Here is a 20,588-nt window from a genome sequence, read left to right as displayed (position 1 = left end):
TCGCTGTCACTGGCAAAGTGTAATGACCTGCCACATCATCAGGCTTTGTTAGAGCCTCACCCACATTTTGAGCCTGCTGAGTCTAGAACTCCACCCAAAACATCAAACTCAGACTATGCAGGAAGTATTATCTTTTGTATCTGTAGTTTCAAGGACTTTATAATAATTCCCGATTTAGCCCCCGGCCAGAGTTGGGATACTAGAGAGGAGCTCTGCCTCCCACGCTTGCAGAGCCTTGAACACATCCTAACAGATGACAGATTCCTCTGCTGGGATGCTTTTCACCAGGGAGCACCCTGCCAGCTGGCTAGGGAGATTCATCGCGCATTATAGTCTATTTATAAAGTTTTCCTTCTGTCTTAAAAAGAGGCCTTGTGTGTATGTATTTAATGTGTAAGAATGTATATCCTTTAATTATAACTGATGAAGCCTCATATGAAAGGTAATGAGTATTTGCTTTTAAATGTAGCTTCAAATGCTAAATTAGAAGCATGGGCAAACACCCATCAGTGTAGCCACATTGGTTTGGACTCTACCACTGAGATGTTAGTGATCGTTGGTGCCAATGTGCACATGTGCAAACTAAGTCATCTTCTTCATAAAATAAATTAATTGGATACCCAACCACTTAAGAGGCTTAAACAAACTTGCTTTTAAGTACTTTTTAAACAACTAGCAAAATGCTCATTATAACTTAATCCTCTTATGTATTCATTGCATCTTTTTTTTTAATAGGGGAATCAAAGACTTAAAAAGTTGACAAGGACAACATTCAAATCTGAGTTACTGGCATTCTTTGAAAGCAATTTTAATCAGGCATATATCTTCAGCCCAGACTTCTGAGTTTGTTTTTTGTTGTTATTGTTGTTGTTCTGTTTTTGTTCTCTCCATTGCCTGCTATGTTTTGCTTGGGTGCTGTTTTAATTTATTATTCATGCAAAGTATTTGAACTTCATTTCTACTGGTTTGCCGATGTCAGATTTTCCTGAGGCAGTTCAACTGCTGGATGTCTGGGAAATCTGCCTTCTATTTTTGTGTTGTGTTGAAAGTGAAATAATCAGGAAGAAGATAGCCCTTTATATGATATGACTTTCCTTCATTACCAGGAAACTTCCCAAATCAGGAGCCCTCCCAAATCAGACTCAATAGTCAAGAGCTGTATGAGAAAGAAGTCAGAGAGAGTCCCAAACCCCATCTCTTCTCTCTGAACCTACGAGCTCATTGAACCTCTTCTTCTCTAGTGTATTTAGCAGTCCTTTCAGAAGAGCTCCATGCTTTAAATTCTTGCTCTTTCAACATGTCCTTTCCTAAAGTAAAAGAACTATTTAAAGACCATTTCTAGAACATTTTATGTTCGAGAACAGAGAGATGTGTCTTTAGTCGAACTTGTAGATACAAACTTTTTCCAATGTTGAAACAATTTAAATTTATGATTGAAGCCCAGTTTTCAGATAACTGTAAAACAGGGAGAATGAGCCCCTCCCCTTTTCCTGTGCCCCTGAAAATCTAAGAGTATTGACTATGTCCAACACTTTCAGCCAGATCACATCCCCATGCCTTTGCCCTCACAGATCCTAATTCCACATGGGAGGCACCTTCAAGGCCTTTTCAATGAACACTTTTCTTGAGCATCGCTTCTCATATACTGCCCCATGTAGGTGATTCCTTTACCATCACGTAATTAATTCATGTTCCTCTCATAAAGTCATCTTTGCATGCTGCATCTATTTCCCTGATTGGATCCTTCACCTGAATGTCTGCTCTAAAGCAGAGTGCATTTCTGTATTATCGCATCTAGCACAGTACCTGGCTAGAGAGAATGTGTCCCTAATGTATGATTTTAGCATGAAGAAAATTGTAGCCTGACCGAGAAAATTATAGGCAGCAGACCATTTTACAAAAGATGAACAGAATTAGTGCAGAGTCCAGAAATTAAAATTTTAAGAAGGTCATTGTTAATCAATCACTCTCAAATGAAAGAAGGGAAAGTGAAGCTTATTTCAAAATAGGTAAAATTTCATCAAACGAATATGCATGTCAATAAACAACTTATCAGATACCTACTCAGAATTAATGCAAAGTATAAATAGTAAAAATTTTGTTGCTTTTTAAAAGCAGTTGTGATTTCTTACTTTTAAGTAGACAGCATATCTCATACTAGGCTTTAAAAATGCTGCCTGGTAAAGATTCTTCCTCATTTTAATGTAGCAATTTGACAGGAACTGTCACAGCTTTTAAAAACTATTCCTTTTAAAACACTATTCATGATCTGAAACAAAAGAATAAATTACGTACTGACACTGGAATAATTATTTTTAGAAATTTCATAGGAATAAAGTGGTTTGTTATAATGGAAAAGCTAAAAGTAAAATAAACAAAATCAGAATAAAAGTCTAAATAATTATTATCATGACTGATTAAAATTTGTGAACTACCTGAATTAATAACATATTTAAATAGAATTTAATTTTATTACTTTCAGATAGGATCTGGACCGAGGCTAGCTGCCTTCACTAGACCCCCTGCCCTAAGGACTGCCTAAGAAGGTCAGCAGCTCAGTGAGTTCAGTAGTGTGGCACTGAGCTGCCTCACCATCAAAGTGTTTCCGCAGAGATCTACTAATTCCAAACTTTAACATAGTTTATACATTCAAATAAAGATTACCCCTGAAATCATTTACTCAATTCTCTTCTTAAAGATATGCAAACAGAAATTTTAAATTAGCCCATTTTTCTAAATAACCTAAATTTTCAATTAAAGATTGAATTAGTGAGAACTTGGCCGTTCAAAAAAAAATTTAAAGATTTTATTTATTTATTTTTAGACAGAGGGAAAGGAAGAAAGAGAGGGACAGAAACAACGATGTGTGGTTGCCTCTTGCACACGTCCTACTGCGGACCTGGCCTGCAACCAGGCATGTGCCTTGACTGGGAATCGAACCACCGGCCTTTGGTTTGCAGGCCAGCGCTCAATCCACTGGACCACACCAGTCAGGGCAGAAACTAGTCATTTGAAAAGTCGAATGTGTTTGGGGCTGAGGGAGAGGTACTTGAAACCATAACTTTTCATTTTATTTATAAATGCAAGATAATTCAAATGATTTTTAATGCATTTCTATAAAGATGGGAGTGCCAAGATATGGAATTTTAATGAATAAATTTCAAAATTGCAAGTTCTAATTAGTAACTCAGATCACAAAGTGCTCCCACGTTGTCAGCATCTCTACAGCAGGATTCTTCCCCTTCAGTTCTCAGAAGTGATTGCTGGGACTCGTGACCGGCTTGATACCAGCCACACTGACCTGAGACAGTGTGAAATAAAGATGAGAGATTCTCCAATCATATGATGTTTGGATTAGAACATGACACATATGCATCGTTCAACTGTGGTTTTTATAAATAGCACAACTTGAATAGGGCTTGCAAAAAATAAGTGTAGAAAAATAAAGGGCAAGTGAAGGATGTTCATCCTCTGGGAAGGAGTGGTAATGGCAGGTGGAGAGGGTAAAGATTCAGGGTGGACATTACTTTGTCTCACAGCTTAAGTCCTGCATCTAGTTTTGAAATTCCTGTGTTTCTTTAGTGTAGTTGAATTCACAGAGGGTAAACTTTCCATCTGGCCAATCTGTCCTGAGCCCACAGTGGGCAGAGAACTTGCTGACCTTGAGTTCTGTTGAGAAAATTGAGGAATTTAAGGTGATTCTCCACTGGAATGATCCCAAATATTTTCACTTTCTCTGCACATCTTTATTCTAGTCATCCTCTCATTCAAAGTGTATGACGTTATCTCCTAAGTCATAAAATAAAGCCCATTTATTTCCTTTCTCTATTCTTCCAGCATTAATAGCCTTAGCCAGCACTCCCTCCTCTCATCCTGTCTCCTTAGGATTTTGTTTCAGCCAGTGGTAGCTTCACATTCTATGCTTTGTCTCTTCCCTCTTAAAAAACAAACCAAAAAGACTAAACAAATTTTCCCTTGTTTCTGCCTCCACCTCTACTACTGCTTTATGTGTCTTCTAGCTTTTGGCACCAAAATTTATATAAGTGTATCTACATTTGCTCTCTTTAACTACACAATTTCTCTTTGTAAATTGACTTCTATCACCACAACTCCTTAGAAAATGGACTTATTGGGATTCCTAGTAACTACTATAGTTGACAAACCCAGAATCTCTTTGCTTTTAATCCTCACCTTCCTTGACTTCTTTGTAACAACAATACTATTATTGATCTTTTTTTTTTCAGTTCTCTTCCTACCTTTCTTACCCTTCCTTCTCAGCTTCTCTCATCCTTTCTGCTTCTGACCCTTGAATCTTTCTCTTCACCCAGGATTTCCTTGGCATGGCTTATCCTCAATATTCTCTCCCTGAGTTAGTTATTCCATCCAGTTTCACAGTGTCAACACTTACCAATATCAAATCTATTCCTCTTGCACTGACTCCTCTTGGAACTCCGTTTGTGTATTAGTGACAGCACCTTCGACATCTATGTGGCTGTGGACAATTTATCTAAGTTTTTGGACTTTCAGGGTTTTTTCATCTATAAAATGTTTCTGTAAGATTGAATAATATAACATTTCTTGTCATCTCCTAGGAATAATAGAAGCAAATGGAAATTATTCTGATTACCAATAAATCAGAAGGGTTCACCCTTCACCAATAAGTGAAGGGTAAAAAGTAGCTGTAGTAAGCATACTGGAGATGGTTGCTGAGGAAGCTGGAATAGAAGATGTCAAGGAGGGGAAGCACCCTATTTTGCTTAGAGATGAACTAATGCTATGGAAAAAAAATGCAGAATGTGACCATGCGGGTGACAAATGTGTAGACTGGCAAAGATGAGAAAGCACATCTAGCCCCAAACTAAGCAATGTAAAATGTTCGGTATACTTTTATTTAAATAGCAGTATTCTCCTAATAAAGACATTGCCTTGAATTTTCTTTTGGTGAATGAGTATTTTCCTTAAATGTATGCATTTAAAAGTAATAATCAAGCAACAAAGTTTATATTGTTTATAATCTAAATAGTACAGATTGAACTATATTGAAAACATACTTTGTGACTTTTTACATTGAACCTCGAGTATTATAAAAATTCACTCACTGATTTAACAAATTTTTTTTGCATATTGCATCATGCCACCACAGGTGCATGGTGGTGCCAATTATTATAACACACAGATGCTTGCCTAGAGAAGTTAAAAAAAAGAGCTGCATAACTAGAAAATACATATGATAGACACATGCAAGGTTAGGTAAGAAAGAAAATAATTTTACTCAAAGCAATAAGCAAAACCACCAGTGACTGGGGCTTGCTCTCCTTGGCCAAATTGCCTCAACAACTCAGGAGTAGTGATAAGGCATCTGTCCCAGATGTCTCTCTCTGGGTCAGTGTCCTCAAAGTCTGTGGTCAAGTTGCTTCAACATCCCAGAAATACTGATACAGCATCTGGCCCAGATGTCTCTCTCTGGGTCCGTGTCTTCAAAGTCTGTGGCCAGGTTGCTTCAACAACTCAGGAATACTGATACAGTTTCTGGCCCAGATGTCTCCCTCTGGGTCAGTGTCCTCAGATAGTCTGTGGCTTCACTCAAGACACAATCTGTCACATTTCCTTTCTCCTCACCACCAACACTTCCTCTTTCTACATCTCATCCCCATAGGCATGGTCTCACTGATTCACCAAACCATCCCTGACCCACTTCACTACACCAGCTCTTGAGTAAGGCACATTCTAGGACCTTACAACTGATCTGAGAATTCTAGAATCTGTGGTTTGAATGTTCTGATCTCAAGTGTCAGGATAACCTTTGAAGAGTTATAGATGTTGAAAAAGATTAATGTATTTGGTTGGGTGGTTTACTTGATTAATAATAAAACTATTTGAAAGATAATCTGGACTTTAAAAAATATTTTATTTAGTTATTTTTAGAGAGAGGGAAAAAAAGGAAGAAAGAAGGAGAGACCTGGCCTGCAACCCAGGTATGTGCCCTGACCAGGAATCAAACTGGAAACTTTTCGGTTTGCATGCCATCATTCAATCCACTGAGACACACCACCCAGGGCAGATAATCTGTACTTTTAAAGTTAGAAGCTAAAATGTTTATTTATTTTATTATGAAAAGGTTTAAGAATGAAACGACATACCTTCAAATGTTTGATTAATTGAATCAATGAATTAGATGTGATAAGTTCAAGAGAAAACTTGGAGAAAAAATTAGTATTCAATTCTTGAACAGGTCTAATAGAGAATGAATCAATGCTCCTTGTATTTCAGTCTGGACTTACTGCTTTCTGGGACTTGTTCCCATGAACGAACATCCTCTTGTGAAGGAAGAGCCAGTGTTTCCTTCCTTTCCAAGAGAACTGATTACAGTGACTGTTTCTATTTTGGTAAGAATGTAAACATATTTCAGTGAGAACAAGAAGGAAAGAAAGCAGAGCTTGGTTGGTGATTCAGCAAAAATGAGGATGCCTTTTGTCAGAGAAAAACAATTGAAACCTTCTTAGTGCCATCTTCACTGACTCTTGAAAACATTGCTTTTAAAGTTGGCTTTAAAAATCGACTGTTGGTAACAACCCTCTCAATTTTAAGCTTATGGTGGAACCATAACAAAAGTAACTGATGGGGAGAACATTTCCTGGGAATGAGATAATAATTCAGTACTTGGGCAGACACTGCCTTCCAGATAACACTGTCTGCCAAAGCTGAGGTTTCTGTGTTTTGAACTACAAACTGTCCAACCTACCATGGGCATGAGAACAAAGAATGGAATGGCTTTCAATTACCTTTTGGTTGAAGCCTGCATGCTTTGTGAATGTGGTGATGTATTTGTTACCTGAGCTTTCATCTGATTTCAGGAAATTAATTACTCAAAACCAAGGAACCGCATTTTACGCCTGTGTCAAAACAGGAAAGTCTAGCTGTGAGACTGATGTAGGGAGATAAGGTCAGGCTCCTCTGGCAGGGTAGGCTTTCCAAGTTCACCAAAGGGTGGAATTATATCGATAGTAACCAGCCTGAGTGGAAGTGAGACACTTCATTGGAGGGATTTATTAGAAAATTATAGTTTGGTCATTCATTCAACAAACATGTATTGACCATTTCCTATGTTGACACAGCCTCTGACCTCACAAAGCTGGCAGTCTAATGGTGGAGACCAACAAGCAAACAGGGGCAATCAGGGTAACATTTTGAAAATGCCAAACAGATTCTAAACATGATTTAATTTTAATTCCCATTAAATCATGATACTCTGTAGCCAAGAAATATATGCTGTCCTTTGTCACTGGTTTTTGTTTTGCAAAGTAGCAGATCACAAATAAATGTTCTTTCTCTGTGATTTTGCTTATATACAAGCAGAAAATATATTTATAGGGGAGTCATTTCTTTTTTGGGGAAGGGGCTAGAAATTGTTTAGAGGAATCTGGGGCAGGATTTTTTCTTATTGTTTTAGGTCTACTATATGAGTTATATTTGGGAATTTGAATTTAGATTCAAGCAATCAATTTACTTGAAGTAAAAAGACATCTGTGAAGTTTTTAAAATAGGGAACTAAACATTCCTGGGTCTTAAGTTATAAACAGAAACACAAATACATTAAGTAATCCTGCATGTGTCCTTTTGCTCGGTCTATTTCCTTCAAGTAGATTGTTTATCTCTTTGTAAAAAGACTTAAAATAAATAATGCTTAAAGTAGTATCATAAAGGTGATTTTATTATTAAATTGTTAGAGCCAAATAAATTCAAATTGGCTAAAATATATAACAAAATTCTAAAACTACAACTTTTAAGACAAATTATATTCAAATAGGGTAGGGGAAAAGAAATTATGTATATCTAGGCTAAAAATAGCAGTAAATAAGCAGAAAACTTAAATCTGAGTTTCTTGGTGGCTAGGGCCAAAATAAATCAGGTTGGGTCATAAATTTCTCATTATTTAATCTAGGATTATATCTTTGTCTCCAAATGGAAGTTATTATTTTCCTCAATGCTGTAAAAACAATTTATCAAAAACAATTACATATGAGACATTTAATAGTATGGTAGGCAATACATTCAATTCGTATTCGAAATGCAGAAATGGTATTCGTATGGCTATTTCTTTTTAACAACCCTTTCTAAAACAGAAGGAAAAAGGTTAAGTCAAATCTGTGAAAGTATGTCTGTATTAGAGCAAAGTACTAATGGGATTTTTTTATTCGATTTGACTGCTGCGGTGGTGAGCTCCTGAGAAGCTGGGGAAATGAGCCCCCCTCCATGAGTCAAAGGTCCCTGATGAGCTTATGAGAAGAGGAGCAAAGGAGAGAATTTAAAACCAAGTCTGCTCCTAAAATCCCAGAATTCTGGTTTGTAAATTGATATGAGCTCCTCATGCAGCTATTCCTTGTGTAGGAAGCAAAGTAAAAGCTCTGCTGAGCAAGTTAAACAGTCTTTTGCAAAATGCTGCCCAGATGGAAATTCCTACTTACATTTTCATAGAGGTGGATCACCACAAAAAACAAGGTTTGGGGAAATTAATAGTTGTGGCTTTCATATAGTGAATTGGTTACTTGGATACTATTTGAAAAGAATATGAAGTCTCCACTGACTATATGAATAAAAAGTGCTTCAACTCTCATTTTCCAGCTCTTGTGATAGAATGTCCTATTGACACAGCTGTCTTAATCTACATGTGGCAAAATATTTCCTTACTAGTGATCATTCCTCATCACTATTTTGCTTGGAGAAGTACTTTGGCAATAAATACTGGGCTAAGAAAATTTGCTTTTTTGTGCTTTTTTCCCCTTGAATTTCTTATTTATTGATAAAGTTGTAGATTTACATGCAGTTGTAAGAGGTAATATAGAGAGGTACTGTTGACACTTTTCCCAGTTTCTCTCAATGGTAACATTGTGCAAAGTAGTATATCATCTGGTGTATTGACATTAATACAACCCACTCATCTTATTCAGATGTCCGCCATTTTACTTGTACTCTTTGTGTATACGCGTGTGTGTTTAGTTCTACACAATTTTATACAGTTCCTGTGCCCGTCGCCAAAGTCAAGATATTGAACAATTCCATCACCACAGGAATCCTTTTTATTACCACACCCCCTCCTCTCTCTTCACTTCTTGCCCTCCCCACCCCAACAACCCTAACCCCTGGTGGCTACTAATCTGCCCTTCATTTCTAAAATTTTGTCATTTCAAAAATTTATGTAAATGGAATAATATATTATGTAATTTTTAGGACTGGCTTTTTTTCCCCACTCAGCATATATATCTGAAATCCATGTAAGTTGATGCAAATATTGGTAGTTTTAAAATTTTTATTATTGATCAACATCCTATGGTATGGTTGTTCCACAGTTGGTTAACCATTCATCTGTTGAAGGACATCTGAGCTGTTTCATGTTTTTGTCTATTACAAATAAAGCTGCTATCATACAGAACTGAAGGGCAGATAACATGTTTCCTGGACAAGGAAAAGCTAAAGGAGTGCATCACCATTAAGCCATTATTATATGAAATGTTAAAGAAGCTTATCTAAGAAAAAGAAGATCAAAACTATGAACAGTAAGATGACAACAAACTCTCAACTACCAAAAACAGAATCTAAAAAAACACAAAAACTAAGCAAACAACTAGAACAGGAACAGAATCATAGAAATGGAGATCACCTGGAGGATTATCAGTGGAAAGGGGGAAGGGAGAGAATGGGGGAAAAGGTACAGGGAATAAGAAGCATAATTAGTAGAGTAGGTACAGAATAGACAAGGGGAGGTTAAGACTAGTGTAGGAAATAGAGAAGTCAAGGAATCATATGTGCAACCCATGGACATGAACTAAGGGGGGGACTGCTGGAGGGAAGGGGGTATCAGGCAGAGGAGGGCCAGAGGGAAGAATGGAAAAACCGTCACAGCATAATCAGTAAAATAGACTTAATAAAAACAAATAAAGCTGCTATGAAAATACAGTACAGCTTTTGGTGTAGCTATATGGTAAGTTTTAATTCCTCTGGAATAAATGCCCCAAGACTGCAATTACTGGGTTAAAAAGTAATTGGATATTTAACTTGTGTAAGAAACCACCAAGCTGGTTTCCAGAGTATCTGCACCTTTTTATTTACTCCCAGCAATGTATATGTGGTATAGTTTTTGCATATACCCATCAACATTTTGTGTTGTCACTTTTTAATTTTAGCCATCTGATAGGTGTACTCATATAGTGACATTTCGTCGTGGCTTTACTCTCCATTTATCTGGTGGCTAATGAAGTTCTGTATCATTTTGTGTGTTTATTTACCACCCCTGTATTCTACTTTGTATTTTAAAGTGTGCAACTTTCTAAGTGCAGTTATGGGTTATTTTTAAATTGGAAAATCCATTGACAGCATGTAGAATTATTTGTCATTGTTTCATTTCAAACACAGGCACCAACACATTCCTCAAAGATATAAAACACCCTTATACATGAACTCAGGATTTGAGAGCTTAGCAACCGACAATCAGGGAAATGGCTTCTAAAACACTTTTTTTTCATAACATTTTAGAGATCTTTAGGGATTGTAATTGTTTCAGTTAATTACTGACCTAATAAATTAGGTCAGTAATGAAAAATAAATTTACATTTTTGAAATACATTTGGATACACCGCTCCCTATCAGCTGGTTTCAGCTAGAAGGAGGGTCTATAAGAACCCATGTTGGGGAGCTGGGCTCGGGAGAAACTGCAAGACGAGAACCAATCGCTAACCCTTGACCTGTGGTTTATTATCACTGAGTGGCAGTAGAGAACTCACGGACTGGCACGCGCGGCTGGGACCTAATCTCGTCAGCCACAGCACAGACCAGCATAACGCCCGTGGCTGTGTGCTCCATGCCAGTCTCTCTGCAGTGAGAGAAGGCGGAGTGAAGTGAGTCACGATCACTGACATAAAGAAAGTAGCGGAGACCCAGTGCAGAAATGGAAGTTTCCCAGTGAGTGAAGACAGAGGCGGTTGGGAGGGAATAGCCAGTGAACACAAGTGGTGTTAGGGGGGAACATGACATGGCTTTGCAGTTGTTTGGGGAAAGAAGTTTAAATAAGAGGGAAGCCCTGGACCTATGTGGAGAAATTTTACATGTGTTTTTTCATCTTTCTTTCTGGGACCATACTACTGAGACTGGCTTTTAGAAACTATAAACCTGGTATGGGACTTGTTGGTAGTGGGTAGTGAGTGAATAAATAATGCATTTTAAAAATTTGGGAATTTATATATTAGTACAATTTCCATTCTCCTACTCGAATACTCCCTAAGGCAATAGAACCACTTCATATTAAAGGGAGAGAAATTCTAGACCAACAGACTAAGCGATTGACTCTTATGACTTGAGGAATGAATAAATGTTCCCCAATATTTTCCTGCCTATCTTTCTCATTAGCCACCACACTCTTTTACTTCTAATTTTAAAACCAAATTTCTTAAACAGATCAGCCCATTCCCTTATTCCCTCTCTCTCTGACCAGACTTTTGTCCCTATCTCTCCTCCAATGTATTTCTTGCCAATGACCTCCAGGTCACTAAATGGGCATTTTTTTTCAATTTTCATCTCACTTGACCACTCAGCAGTACTTTTTTTTCTGTGACTCCTAATGTCCCTCTTACCTCACTAATTCTTCTTATTTAGACTTATCATCCTCTACTGAGACCTTAAAAGTTGGAGCCCCTGCCCTGACCAGTGTGTCTCAGTTGGTTGGGCGTTGCCCCATGAAGCAAAAGTTCACCAGTCTGATCCCGGCTAGGGGCACATTACCTGGGTTGCGAGTTCAGTAACTACTTGGGGTGTGTGCAAGAGGCAACTGATCAATTTTCTGTCCCTCTCTTTCTCCCTCCCTTATCTCCTCTCTAAAAATTAAAAAAATAAAAAATCTTCTTAAAGCAGTTGGAGCCTCTAAGACTGTTTCTAAACTTTTTCTTAATCGACACCCACAGATATGGGATGTCATCCATACTTCTTTGAAACTATCAAATTCTTTTCATTGACTCAAATTTACCATGCTATCAAACTTACTGTTACCCACACTTAACCCCCTGCTCCCAAATTCACTCTCTACTGTGTTATTGTTCAAAAGTAACCTCGTCACCTCTCTGCTCCTAAAGACCAGCTCATGCCTGTTCCTACTGCCAGCCTCATGCTCTCTCATCACATCTTTCTTTCAGTTCTCCCTGTCTCAAGGTTTCTGCTAAGGCAGTTCCCTCTGCCTAGAATATTTCTCCCATCCTCCCCACTTCAACTGGCTGTGTCCTGATCATTCTTCATGTTTTAGCCAAAATGCTACTTCCCCAGAAGAACTTCCTGACACCACCAAAATAGATCATGTCCATCCCTCACATGCTTCAGAGCCTTCTAAATTTTTTCTTTGAGGGGTTTTCACTGTTTTTATATATTTGGGTGAATATTTTATTAATTTGTGTCTCTCTTACTAGACTCTAAGCTCCAGAAGAGGTAGTACATTGGCAAACAGCCCTCTCTGCATCTCCAGAACCCAGTACAGAGAAGGAGTGAAGAAACCAACTAATTATGACTGTTCAAGAGCCTGAAGATTTCCTCTTGGCCTCCAGGTCTCCATGGAGTGGGTCTTCCACAGCTGCAGGGCATGGGTATCCTAAAATAGGTACATTGGGCATCAGAAGTGAGCATAGACTATGACTGTCTCGTACTCAATTGTGCCAAGTTCAATTTCTAGTGCTCTTCTTTCCTGAATATTTAAATAATTCCTCAAAGCCTTGCTCACCAGAAAGTTGTCTCAGATTTAAAAAAATTGTTTTCAAATAACATTCATACAGCGTCTTATATTTTACCAAGTGTATACATTTTCATATGTCTTTTGAACCCCAAACACCTCTGAAGTAGGTATTTTGAATCAACAGGTGTGGAAAATGAGGCTTAGAGGGATTAGGTGGCTAGCCAAGTTATCTCAGCTAACAGCAGACTAAACATCGATTTCACCTCAGATTTTGTGGTGCCAAGTTTTGTCTTATCCCACTATCAGATAATTGCTTGTGGCTTCTCTTCATTTGGTCAAGTCTGTATTTGGACCTTTGTGGTTAACAATACCCAAAGAATGATGTGGATTGCATCACAGCAACGTATATGGAGTATATAACATATGTCACAGCATTGGTGTATGTATGTGTTTATCTACTAATTTGGGGAAAGGCCTCCATCTGTGTTAGTTTTTCTTATACTGGGAAAGAGACATTTGATTTACATATTTGCCTTTGTCAGATGGCTAGGTGCAGCCTTTGCCTTTTGAACTGAGAAATTCAGTGAGTCAGAGAAACAGGTAATTGTGTTTAATCTTATATAAACCAGCTACCTGGAAACATTTGCTACTTATTCCGTAATTTATTCTCACGATTTCCCCAATACCCTCAATATTCCACCCATATAGTAAAGCTCATCTCAGAGAGAAAACACTGCCAGCAGCATTTACCTTTTGCTCAGAATGATAATATTTGTCTTTGTGCAGTGAATATGTCCACTTATAAGCAAACACATTAATACCCCAGGGGGAAGATGTGTCAATGAACCATTGTCCATATAATAAATACCGTTGCCTTTTCCTTACAAATAGGTTGTGAATGACTTGTTGACACTGGACTAAACCATGGAATTAATGTTTTGTTAGTGATGGTGAGTTTTCACAGATCCATCCACCTTTCCTTGCCTCTGCACCGGTGACCTTATATGCTGTTTTGAGAGGCAGTCAGCAGGGCTTAGGAATATAAGTCAGAACTGGGATCTTTATTTTGTCCAAGTACGTTCCTGCTTATGAGCTGATGTAAACTGGTAAACAGCAGCTGCAGTGTTATTGTTTTTAGGACAACTTCCTATAATGATTCTTAAATGCACCAGAATGAGCCCTAGCCAACTAGGCTGTAGGAACTGACAGCTGGCCTCACCAACATTGCCCGGATGACCTTCGCTATCTTTTCCATCTTAACGTCTTCCCACAGTCTTTTACCTTTACCTTGACAATACTGTGACGAGACTTAGGGAAGTCCGCATTTCTGCTTTTTGTTGCCCTAATGCTCCCTGAATATATGCCGCTAACTTTAGATAAAATGGTTGGGGTGGCTGGGTGAGAAAACCTGAAGTGTTTTGTAGGCTGACTTACTTTGGCTCAGCTCATTTAATTACTAAATACTGTCCCATCTGTTTCCACTTTGATTTTACTGTTATTTTCATTCTTCTTCTACCTTGAGATCCACTACACATAATTTTTCTGGGTAGTAAATGCCTACTGAATGTACAAAAACAGGAATACACTTGAGGACCAAAATTGCTTCAGACACAGGCAGTGGTCACTGAGACTGGTACCCAGCGACCCTTTTCTGACCCATGCTTCCCACTGAAGTTAAGAGAATTTTTTTGTTGCTGGTGTCTTACATCAGGACCTCATCAGCATTTTCTAAGCCATGCCTATTTTGTGTTGGTACAATGGAATAAGTATAATTGAAAAAAGGACCATCAGCATTATGCTTCAGGTAAATTATAAATAGTTTTCAGTGAGTTGGCCTGGAAGTCCAACCACTTTGTAATCTGACCCAAGAATATATTTCCCATTGAAACAGTCCTCTTAACACTCAGCTTAATGCTTTTTACGTTAGAATGAACAGGAACACATGTGTGAAAAAGAGAGGCTAGGGAAGGTCAAAATAAACCCAACACATGGGCAGACAGAATTTATATTATATAAACTTATTTCAGGGATCAGAAATGAGGACATGTATGTATGAGTTGGCAGAGTTTCCCAGGATATCGTGATTCCAGAAACACATTTTAGGGAGAATAAAAACTGTCTTCCAAGAGAAGGTGACTGCGCAGTAATTTGGAAAAGCCAGACAACTAATAAAGGAAGAATCGCTTTCCAGTGCCACAGAGTCCAAAGGCCTGGGCTCAAACTTGAAAAAAAATCATGCCCTTGGACCATTACCCAAAATGCCACAGGCAATTCAGAAATGACTTCCTGCTAAGAACCATGAACTTGGATCATCTTTATGTTTTCTTCCAGGTCGATAATATGAATTTTCCTTGAAAAGATACTATTCTACTTAAACAGCTAAGATTTATTAATTCTCTCTTCCTTTTCCAGCTGAAAACCTACTTTAGGGAGTGGGGTGACTATAGACAAACTATTCACCCATAGGTTTTTATTGGTTCAAAGAGGATTTTAGGCACTTTTACCACTACATTCTGGCAATAGGAACCACGTTGGGATGGCACCACAGCACCCTCTAGCCTGCCTGCCTGCACGGCCAGAGGCTGGGCTTCCTAGCGTTCTGTAGGAAACCACTGGGCTTTGGTACATTTTCTTCAGACAATATGTTTTCTTATCATTTGTTTATGTAAGTTACAGACTTCAAAAGTGTTACTCCCCCTTCAAGTTAAAGGAAACTGTTATTCATTTGGGGGAAATGAATAACACCCCACCCAACACCTCCTCTACTCCACTCATCTAACATTCCTTGGCAGTGTTAATTTTTTAAAAATATTTTACATAATTTTATTTTTTGAAATGTTTAATTTTTAATTTCTTACATGCACATGTGATAAAATTCAAATGATATAAAGAGATATATAATGAAAAGTAAGCCTCTTTCCTACCCCTGTCTCCCAGTGGCCAGTTTCTTTGTTTTCTAATATATTTTATTGATTATGCTATTGCAGTGGCCCCATGTTTTCCCCTTTGCCCCCTTCTGCCTGGTTACCCTCTTTACCCCCAGCAGTCCTGCCCTTAGTTCATGTCTGTGGGTCATGCATATAAGTTCTTTGGCATCTACACTTCCTATACTATCCTTAATATCCCCCTGTCTATTTTGTACCTGCAAATTATGCTTCTTAATCCCTGCACCTTTTCCCCCATTCTCCCCTGACCTCCTTCCAGCTGATAACCCTCCAAATGATCTCCATATCTATGATTCTGTTCCTGTTCTAGTTGTATGCTTAGTTTGTTTTTTTAGATTCAGTTGTTGATAGTTGTGGATTTGTTGCCATTTTAATGTTCATAGTTTTGATCCTTCTCTTAAATAAATCCCTTTAACATTTCATGTAATAATGGCTCAGTGGGGATGAACTCCTCTAGTCTCACCTTGTCTGGGAAACACTTTATCTGTCCTTCCTTTCTAAATGATAGCTTTGCTGGATAGAGTAATGTAGGTTGTAGGTACTTGCTTTTCATCATTTGGAATACTTCTTCCCAGTCCCATCTTGCTTGCAAGATGCACTGGTGACCTTATACCCTGTTTTAAGAGGCGTTTGAATTTTCTCTCTTTATCTTTAACCTTTGGCATTTTAATTATAATGTGTCTTGGTGTGGTGTTCTTTGGGTCCAATTTATCTGGGATTCTTGGTGCTTCCTGGACTTGTGTGTCTTTTTTCTTCACCAAATTAGGAAAGTTTTCTTTCATTAGTTTTTCAAATAAGTTTTCAATTTCTTGCTCTACTTCTCCTGGAGTCTTTAAGAGTCTAATGTTGGTACGTTTGGAGATGTCCCACAGTATCCTTATACTATCCTTGGTTTTTATTTATTTTTTTGAATTCTTGTTTCTTCTTGCTGTTCTGGTTGAATGTTTATTTCTTCCTTATGTTTGAAATTGTTGATTTGAATCTGGCTTCCTCCCCTCTACTGTTCGTGAATGGCACATGATCAGCTCATGAACAGCACAAGTCCTCTGGATTTTTCTTTATTTCACTCAATGTAACCTTCATTTCTTCCTTTATGTTGTTGCCATACTCACCGAGCTCTTTGAGCATCCTGATCATTGGTGTTTTGGACTCTGCATCTGATAGGTTGGTTATCTCTGTCTCATTTAGTTCTTTTGGGGGGGTTATTTTATGCTCTTTCATTTGGGCCATATTTCTTTGTCTCCTCAATTTGGCTGCTTTGCTGTGTTTGTTTCTGTGTATTAGATGGAGCTGCTTTGACTCCCTGTTTTAGTAGCATGGCTTGTTGTGGAAAAGGCACCTATAAATTGTGTGGGGTAGAGCCTTAGGGTAATCTCCACAGTAGGACAGCACGCTTCACTGCTTTGTGGCTCTCTGTCAGGGGGCGGGTTTGGAGAGGGGACAGTGCCACTGCCTGGGTTCTGCAGGTTTGCCCGGCACTTGCCTTGCTTCCAGTCACTTCACCCACTTCTTGTAAATGACTGGTGCCTTCCCAGCTGTTGCCCTGATGCTGAATCCTAGGGTGAGTGGGTTTGTGTGTGTTCTAAGGCTGTGCAGGCCCTTTAAACACCGTCTCCTGAGAATCTGGCAGTTTCTTCCATTACTCGAACCCCTCCCCCCATTGGTTTTTACAGGCAGAATTATTGGGATTTATGTTCCTGGTAGTGGAACCCTGGGCCATGAAGTTTGGCCTGGGCCAGGATTGCTGGCTCCCGAGATACCCCTCCAGATCGTTATCCACCATACGTGAATGCAGGACCATCCATGAATGTAGGACCATCCAGTCTGCCACTGCCACCATCTCTCCGTGCCACACTGCATCTCTGTGTCTTTCCACCTGCCTCCACGACTCCACCCCTCCTACCTGTCTGGATGAATGTGGCTTCTTTAAATCTTCAGTTGTTGGACCTTCATACACCTTGATTTTCTGACAGTTCTAAGTATTTTTTTGTTTTGAGATCTAGTTGTCTTTCTATGGTTTCTATGGTAATTCTTTCTATTTTCTAAGAAAAAATATGTGGTCATAAATTTTCCTAAACTCTGTTTTTTCCTCTTTCCACGTTTTCCCCCATGTTCTTTTTCCCTTCTCTGACAGAATTGTTTATTAAACTAGCTGATAATCTATTATTTTCAAACTTCTGGAAAATAACTTTTAGAAATATATCCTAAGGAAATTTATTGTCTGATTCTACAAGTATATATGTGCAAGGTTTTTATTGTTTTAAAATAGTGGAGAATTTAAACAACATAGATGGGAGGTTGTATGAATAAAATATGATGCATTCACCTATTAGCATTCCATGTAGGCACTGTTCTTTTTTTTTTACTGTTAGTATGCCTCATAATTTTTCAATAGCTGGACATAATATACTGGGTGGAAGGAACTACTGTAAATAGGCCTTTAGTGGTGGTAAAGTATGTGTGGAGGAGCATTCTACAGTCCTGTGATTAGGTCTCAGTCTTCTCAGTCTTTCAGAGACCCTGTGCCTCTGGCTTGTGAACTTTGCAAGTGTTTCTCAGGTTTTTTTTCTCCCCCTGTAGGTGGGACAGGATGGCTGGAGTGAGCTGTCATTTGGTATTCTCCCTCCCCCGTTGGAAGAGTAGTGCTGACTGGAGTGCATCTCTCCTTCCTACAGGTGAGTCAGGATCTAATAACACTCCAGGCAGGTTAGGCTCTGGTTAACTAGTTTCTCCTGTGGGCAGATCTTGTTAAGAACAGAGTACTCTGGCATATTTCAAACTGGTTTCCTTCTCGTTCACTCTGCTGAAAGCTGGAGGGGATATTTTTTCTTCAACATTTACTGCTGGAACCTGCTCAATCACTTGGAGGTAATTCACACAAAAGTGTGGGGGCCCCCTATGATTTTGGGTCCCCTGGAGTTTTTATACACTGAGCTGGCAGCATTTATGAATGCAGTTCAAGTTTTTATACCCCGGCACCCATTCCTGAGGTGATTTCTGCTAAGTGAGTTTCTGCTCTGATAAGCCATGACTTTCTGTATTTGCCTGTCGGTCTCGCCAATGTTGAGGGCAGAGATTCACCCTGTGTTCTCCTCTGTCTAATGAGTCCAAGAAGAGTTGTTGATTTTTCAGTGTGTTTAGCTTTTTACTTGTAAGGATGGAGTGACTACCACCAAGATTTTTAAATGCAGAGCAGGAAATGGCTTGAAATTAGTTTTTAGCAAGACACTGAAGTTCTTCCTAATGAATATGAAGGGATATTTATTATGAGAGAAATAGAAGAGTCTACAGGGCAAAAGGAGTCAACCCCTTGTGGATACCAACTGACAAAAATTGGGGGGAAGCCAAAAGTCATACGCAGATCTTCAACTGTTGCCATGAGTCATGCCCCTAACTCTGGTGTTATTCAAGGGTAAACTCAACTAACCTTCCATTTTTATTTTACTGAAATTACTTTCTTTGGAGGACAGCTTTTCTGTGTAAATTTCATAATGAAGATTTTTATTGATGATGGTATATTGTATTGGACCTTTATTTGGGCACACTATTACTATCAAATCTAATTTTCCCAGGCCAAATTTGCAAATCTAACATTTTCGAAGAGATTAAATTCTTCCACTAATTTTAGCCAAATTTTTATTATGTATAGTTTTAGAAATTTTCATTTTTTTTCTGGGTTAACAAGTTCAGCCAGGTTCCTAAGTGTTATTATAATGAAGTGAGGTCTGGACCACATGGAGAGACAGGAAGAAATCAGGTGCAGGAAGAGGAGGTAGGTTTGGTGGTGGGAGGATGAGAAAATATTTATCTAATAGCTTCTTTTTTCCCATGAGGTATGAGGCAAGTAAAACAACTAAGAGTGAAGGAGGGGGAGAAGATTATAAGCAAGTTTTTAGAGAGAGGAGAAAATGTGATGTAGTCATTTTGGAGAGAGGAGAAGTCATTGTATTAAGCAAATTTAGTAGGATTGTTGGTTTATACTAAATGCTCTTTTGAGATTTGTGGTCATGCATTTTAAGTGAGACCAGCTGTGTGTTTTTCTCCCACTATGTTCAACTGCTCACGTTGAGGAGCATGGCCGACGGTTGAGTTTCACCTGAGCTGGAGTTTGGCACGGCGTTGACAGTAGAGAGAAAGCACTGCTCCCACAATTATCTCTGCTTTCTTCCGCGTCATCAGACTGTTATTCAGTGAGTATTTTCTTTGCTCTGAACTGTGTCTACTACCTTTTGTCTTTAAACAACAGCAAATCTAAAGTGAAATGCAACCCAACAAAACCTTTCTATTACTCCAATCCTCTTAAAAGAACCAAGCTATTACCTATTTACTTTGGAGTTCAACTTCTTAAATGAGGTTTCCATAGTCTTGACTTTGTTTCTTGACTTCACATTTTCTCCTAACACATTCTAATCGGGCTTCTCTCCCATCACTCCACGGAGACTGTGTTTATCGCAGAACCAGTGACCACCCCTGTGCTGAATTAATCGTTCATTCTCAGTCCTTTTCTTCACCTGTCAGCACTTGGCCACTTACTTCTACCGGATACTTTGATATCACTCATCCCTCTTTTATAGACCAAACAAATGTTCTGAACAGCCAGAATCCCCAAGATAAAAAATATTTGTGCAATACAAATAATAACTTCAGAGACATATACACATACTTCTTATAGAACCATGCTTGGGGAAACTCCATTTGTTCGGTGCACTGCAGAAGTATTTTGCTCAAGTGCTGCTTTGGGTATTTTTATTCAGAAAATCTGTCCCCAGTAGGGTACAGCAATGTAGTGGTTGAGCACAAAAGAAAGAGAGGCTTGTGGCAACCATAAAGTTTTAATGTCTTTAAAGTTGTATTAAGTGTACCCTCAGAAATGCTTTAGGTCACAGAGCGGTTTGGCTTTCTCCAGTCTTGTCACATTATCTGTTGAGGTGACCAGG

General features: G+C 38.6%; 1 long non-coding RNA gene across 3 annotated transcripts in view; it reads left to right on the top strand.

The window, feature by feature from the left end:
* The window catches only part of LOC119062096 (uncharacterized), an 81,346-nt gene that overhangs the window by 39,479 nt on the left and 21,279 nt on the right, over window positions 1–20,588 (top strand). For 2 of the 3 annotated variants that reach the window (XR_008391590.1, XR_005084921.2), the window contains exons 2-5: window positions 12,447–12,581; window positions 13,598–13,656; window positions 18,232–18,326; window positions 19,680–19,841. This is a non-coding gene — a long non-coding RNA (uncharacterized LOC119062096). Of the gene's footprint in view, window positions 1–12,446; window positions 12,635–13,597; window positions 13,657–18,231; window positions 18,327–19,679; window positions 19,842–20,588 lie in introns of all 3 variants that reach the window. The other variant, XR_008391591.1, reaches the window with a different exon arrangement.

Source organism: Artibeus jamaicensis, unplaced genomic scaffold, assembly GCF_021234435.1.
Source record: "Artibeus jamaicensis isolate MK-2021 breed Jamaican fruit bat unplaced genomic scaffold, CSHL_Jam_final contig_391, whole genome shotgun sequence".
NCBI lineage: Eukaryota > Metazoa > Chordata > Mammalia > Chiroptera > Phyllostomidae > Artibeus > Artibeus jamaicensis.
The sequence above is the reverse complement of the archived record's forward strand: the minus strand, read 5'-3'. Positions and strand labels throughout refer to the sequence as shown.